We start from the raw sequence: 6,603 nt of genomic DNA on the forward strand, positions 1-6,603 counted from the left end.
CACTTCATGATTTTATTAGTTTTTCTTAACTAATGTGGCTATATTACGTGTGGGCTTCTTTTCTGCTCTTATTGACACCTGAGACAGTTTAATTGATGTTACTTTCATCCCCCTTTGTTCTTATGCTGTTGGTTTGATCTCTGACGCACGTTACCTAAAATGGGCATTTACGTTTAATGACGTCCGTGTGAGTTTCTTTTGGTTGTAATGACGCCAATGAAGAGGGATTCCCTTTTCCGCGGCTGTTATTGTACTAAAACGTTCAAATTTTGGTTATTTACTTTAATAATTTCGAAGTTATGTCATTATTATAATACAGAAAGTAGACCGTTATTATAAGAGAGGGTATCGCGCCTGTTTCTAAACATCCAGAGCAGGTAGTCTGCTACTTGCAAGCATGACTGAGACACATTATCAGAGAATCGGACTTTGCATTTATCGTTCTGTCTACAGTTACGAGTTTGGAATTAATTTTGTATATTCACTGGCTATTTCTAATGTATTTATGTTTTTTATAGTCGAAGAAGACTTAGTTAAGTATACATACCTGTCTCGGTATTAGTATTTTGGGGCTCTGTGCGTGTTATACGCATGGGTGAAGCCGAGGCATTAAAGTAAACAAACCACGATGTATATAAATTTGTGTCAATGGACAGTATGAATGTCAAGCGCAACAGCACTGACTTTCCCAACGTGATACATGTTTGAAATTAAAACACACAAGTAAGTCAGAAAGATTACAGTGGCCGGAGGTTGCTTATGGAGTCGGGGTGCCACTTCCAACAGTGGCAATCATCTAGAGCCATGGTTTACACTGTCGGGTGGTTAGCACTGCCCAGGTGGTTCATGCACGCACGCTACCACACTCGTATACATATGGCCAGTTTAGAGTGCATTGTCTTTAGAATGTGGGAGGAAATAGGAACGGTCAGAGGAAACTCAATCCGCACCACGGGACCTCTTGCTGTGAGGCGACAATGCTATCCGCTGCACAGTGCCACGACTGGTGGCTTATGTTCTTGTTACTTAACTAAAAGCTTCCAAAGTAACATCCAGTCATTTTTTTGTCTGCTTCTACTTTGAATTTAAACATATGTGGGCATCTTTAGTTGCCATTTATGACGTGTACGTAAAAATAGTAGCACCTCTGTTGGGGGAAGGTTATACCACAGAAGTTCGGCATACCATTTAGAAGCTTCTAGTAAAGAGAATGCAGTGGAACAAACGACGGTATGGAAATATGTGTAGAGTTCCAAAAATGGACTACACCCATCTTAAGTAAATTGCTACAGTTCAACAATAGGACGGGCAGTACGCAAATGAAGACTTCAGGAATTAAGCCCACGCTTACAGGCATCTCGTTGGCAAATCTTAATGTTTCATTTCCGTAATGTACTGCTAAACCAGTGGCACTGAACATCCATTTAGTAAAATGTTAAACTAAGCATGTACGTGTGTTTTGCGTCACTAACCATATGGGGGTCTGTTATTTATACATGTGGTGTGTGAAATAAAAGTGTGATTTTTTTCTAGTTCCATTATTGTATATTTGTTACTGCTGCGTACAAGTCTACCGCATTGGGATTCTGGAGGTTGCGGAGAGGGTGACATGGGGGGGGGGGGTGCAGTAGCTTTCTGAAAATTTTATGTGCCGCTCTACCTCCCCATCAGTTTTCTAAGCATCCTTGCCAGCGCAGTCCATTGCAGACGTGCACTTCAGCTTCACGTTCTGCTAAGTCTGCCCACTTGTAACTGCATGTGGTATTTCTAGGCGTGCGTTTGTAAATGTATGTATTTAAACTACCATGCCCACGTTGTTTTGCCCGTAGAGATGACCGTGGCCACGTAGGTAGTTCACTGGCTGTAGTTAAGTTTTATGATTTTTTTTCCAAACCGACCTGTGACCAACTGAAATGCTCTCTTAGTTTGACAGTTTCCACAAATTCTAAGTCTGCACAAACAATTTCTACAAGAAATAACCATGCGATGCTTGCAAATTATACCCAACTACCGGGTCCTGAGATAGGCACCGCACGATATGTGTGGTGGCTGATATATGGTTGTGGGGCCGTTGATCTTTGGGGTGCTCAAACTGTACAAGATCTGTGTTACTGTTCAGATTGGATAATTTTCTGTTTGTCTCCTCTCCAGGTAGAGCGCTGATCAAACATGACCAATTGCAGGCCTAGGCCATCACAGAACTTACAATTACGGCAGCATTAACAGATGATATAATAACAATGCATGCAGCATAGCGGTACTGCAACCAGTTTTACATTACAACTAAGTGCATTATGATGGTGGAGTTCAGTAATAATGCAGCTTAAGCAGAGTTCAAGCAAGTAGGATTAAACACCGAGCAAATGAGATTGGTTAGTAGAAGCAGAATTATCTGTCTGCCTGTCTGTCTGCCTATCTATCTATCTATTAATTAGGATTGTCACTCTTTATGCTGGGTGTTCCCTATTTGTAGTGTTTTGTGTTGGGGGGGGGGGGGCATTAAAAATGACAAATTTCCTGAGATGTTAGGACAAATACAAAAATATTTCCTAAATTTCCGTTAATAATTACATAAAGCAATTATTTTGAATCTGAAAGACTTAAAAATAATACAAAACAGCACAGGCAAGTGCAATTCTACAATACTGAGTCTCGAAATCCAGTAATTTGCATTAGCTTTGGATATGATTTGTCCTGCAAAATTTCATCTATTCCTAAAAAATGTTCCACTTTGTGCATTTGAAAATAAGGCAACCCTGTTTACAAGATGTGTTTATAACTTAAGGAGAGTTACAGGGATGTCAAGGCAAGAAGTAATGAATAGATACAGTAAGGGATTTCCTTTGATTTGGGATCATACCTCTCAACTGCACATATTTTTGCAGAATGCCCATATTTTTGTTTCATGTTTTTGGTCTATTTTCATAAACTTGTCGTTTTCTGGCAAATTAGTGGCAAATCGTTAAAGACTGAAGTTAGAAAATAATGACAGACATTTGAATTTCAGACTTCATACTCTTTAGAAAATTCACGCTAATGCAACACCTGTTATTCTATCAACTTTCTAAGTTGGTAAGAGTAATATTTAAAAATTGTCCCTATTTTTGGGCTTTTGTCCCACTGTTGTTTATGGCTTTGTCCATATTTCTTACTCTAAGATGTTGAGAGGTATGTTGGGGATTGTTCAGAGAATTTGAAAATTGCAGAGGTCTTTTTTTTATCCATTACTTTGTTAACCAAAAAAAGTATGTGCAGATGTTGCAATTTTACTATTACGATTTTTAGCTTATTATTGTTTTATTGGAACCCAGGAGTAATGATTTATTTATTTATTTATTTATTTTATTTTACATTTGTTAACCGGGAGTGTACCAACTGTGCCAAACCCCTTTTTCAGTGGAGTCCCGGGGAGAAAAGCTCCATAAGTACATACATACTAACAAAAAAGTAGAGCACAGTGGTAATATAGATTCTTGTAGTAATCACAAAACATGTACAAGTCTAAAAACCAAAAGTAGTTAACAGTATGTTAAGGTGTTATAATACACAGGAAGGTACATAAAAAGCTTGGTGAGTTTGGTATTAATACTAGTGGTACATATTACTTGGATAGTAGCAGTAAGTCTTGCGGTGTTTGTGGTTTTACAAATGGAAGGAAGGTTAGGAGGTAGTAGGGAGAGAAGGAAAAGAGCAGAATGAGAATGGGAGAGAGGGGAATTTGTGGGGGAAAGAAGGGACAAACTGATTAGGTGGTGACTGTGTACGATGGCTGTCAGGGAGGGTGAGGGCACTGGCAGGACCAATGACATTTAAAATATTCATTGGTGGCAGATTTAAATTGTTTAGGGAGTGTGAGGGTCCTGATTTCAAGGGGAAGTTTATTCCAAGCTATGTAGCGGTGGTAGCTATATGTGTTACACCCAGTTTTTGACTTGGATTTGTAGACTTTTAATAGGTCTTGGGATGATCTCCAAAGATACCTAGTTGGGGAATAGTGGGAGATGAAGGAGGATAGTGCTGGACAAAAAGTAGGCTGATAGAGAATGGAGTGTATGAGTTGGAGCTGTGATTAGAGAAGTAGGTGTGGTAATTCTATCCAGTTTAGGTATTTTAGGGAGAGACAGTGGTGGGATTTATAGGTTTGTTGTGCTGCAAATCTTGCTATCTTGTGATAGGTTGACTCTAGCTTGGTAAAAGCATGGAGTTGAGATTTGTAAGTATTTGGGAACGGTATGTTAAGCAAGGTAGAAGGTATGCATGTGTAAGAGTAATCCTGGCTTCGGTGGTAAGGAATTTTTTATTTCTATAGAGTCCCAGTTTCTTATGTTTTTTTTTTGATGCAATTATTTATGTGTAGATCAAATTTTAGTTGATCGTCGCTGATAGCACCAAGTAGTTTTGTGCTGGATTTGACTGTTATAGGAGTATTGTTGAGGGACATTATGGAAAAGGAAGATTTGATATGGTTTACATTCTTGGGAAGAAAGAGAAGTAACTTTGTTTTTTTTTTAGGGTTGAGGATGAGCTGATTATTGGACAGCCATGTCTCGACTGAGTTAAAGGAAGACCGGCTGATAATGGCTAATTATTTTCCCAAAGTCACATATAAAGCAAACTGAGACCAAGGGCTTAACTGCCTTTGAGTAGGTACTCCTTGCAAAGGGCACGAGGGTTCTTTTAAACCATTGATATCTAATTGTAGCTAGAAACAAACTATAAATGGCAACCCCCTGCATTGTATTTGTAATTTCTGGAATACTTTCCCATTGTTTTATGGGCTGATGTCATTGTTATTTAGTGGACAAGCTCTTCTCATACAAACAAAAATAACTTATGGCTGGATTGCAATCCATTGGTGGTATTTATTTATTTAATTTGCATTTTTGTTTACTGGGAAAGTCCATTGGGCCAAACAGAACCCATTTTCAGAGGGAGCCCAGGGAAAAAAGCTCCACAGTACAATAAATTAACAGTTTGAATTACAAAATTGAATTACAAAAAAGTATGTACAAATATATAGAGTAAATACAATGAAAAAATGCAAAGCAGTGGAATCAGAACAATTGGTATAGAGTAAAGATCTGCATAGTGTGCTCTGTCTACAATCTCTGTCTACGATAGTATTATCACACATAGAAAAGAAAAAAAAATAATGTTGATAAGAAATAGTGTGGCATACATTTTCTAGGGGTGCTTGGTGTAATGAATGTGAACAGACTACAGTGATGGTGTCACAACGCCAAACAGTAAAATCCAACCCACTTCCCTGGGCTGACATCCTGGAAAAGATTTTACACAATTTAATACCTTGTAATACCAAGGTTTTAAAATGAATGGTATTTTACTACACCCAGAGCAGGTTATGAAATTTCATAACAGTCTGGGTAAGTAAATCTCATTATCTCTTCCAGGCATATCATTTTACCTACCCAAGAACTCAGTGAGTCTGCAAGGTTCAGCCCAAATCCTTGATTACAACAGCTTCATCTGTATGTCACACATGGTATTGCAGGCAAGGAGCCTCCCTGCAATACCAGACCTAACATACAGGTGGATTTGCATGACAGAGGCCACTCAGCACAAGAGCTCCATCTGTAGGCTGACTGGTGAACACAGGTATGATGTTTGGCATGGCCATCGTGACTGCATTCACCCCATATGAGAAGGGGGCCAGTAGCCCAAAAGGGAATTTAATCTATTTTTGTAACAAAATAGTAAATTGAGTTGTCCGCAGTGCAGTTTGGATAGCAGCTTGTACTACACACACTGTAACATCAGGTTTCATTTATTCTCTTTGCATAAGTCTAGAAATGCAGCCATATTAAAGCAGGCCTTCACATTTTGCATGCGGTTTCAGTGAATGCACTTTCAATTAGTGAAAATAACTCTTAGTCAAGAATACTGATAAGAACAAAATGTCCTAACATAATGTGCATTACATTGAGTACAAACATATCTTGTTTAGATGATATGAGGCTTGAGAACCAAGGTTAAAGAGGTGTGTGGAAATTTACAAGTTTTTGGTATTACTAGGAGATTCTTCAGACACAATTAATTAGTTCATTTGGACTGATGATCAGAAAGTCATTGCAGTGCAGTCCTCAGAAGTTTGGTACAGACACTCGAGTGAGTGCAGAAGTCAGATCAAATATCCAGCATTACAGAATATTAATTAATTATATTATCCAGGAGGAAAGGAATATGAGTGCAGAAGCTACAGGCATAACATTCTGAGTACATAATTTACGGACAGTATAAAGAGTGCAGAAGCTACGGACATTAAGATTTGATTTGGATATTGTTGACATCTACCTCCACTGTATATAATAAAACATTCTTAACTAACTACAGTGTATGTAGACTTTTATTTTGAACGATACAAGAAGATTTGGCACATAAAGGAGAGACTGGCACCTGTTCAGCACAGTTCTGGTTAATTAAAATATAAAGACACTCATTTCAGACTCATTCTCATTTCTTCCAGTTGTTTTCAGTTCATTCCAGTATTCTACAGTCCTGTCAATTCTTATACACACAATTGCACATGAACTGGCAATGATTCATAGATTCATACAGTGTTACTACTCTAATGACCAGGGGGGA

Source organism: Protopterus annectens, chromosome 1.part1, assembly GCF_019279795.1.
Source record: "Protopterus annectens isolate FY-2018-M chromosome 1.part1, PAN1.0, whole genome shotgun sequence".
In the NCBI taxonomy this organism is placed as follows: Eukaryota; Metazoa; Chordata; order Ceratodontiformes; family Protopteridae; genus Protopterus; species Protopterus annectens.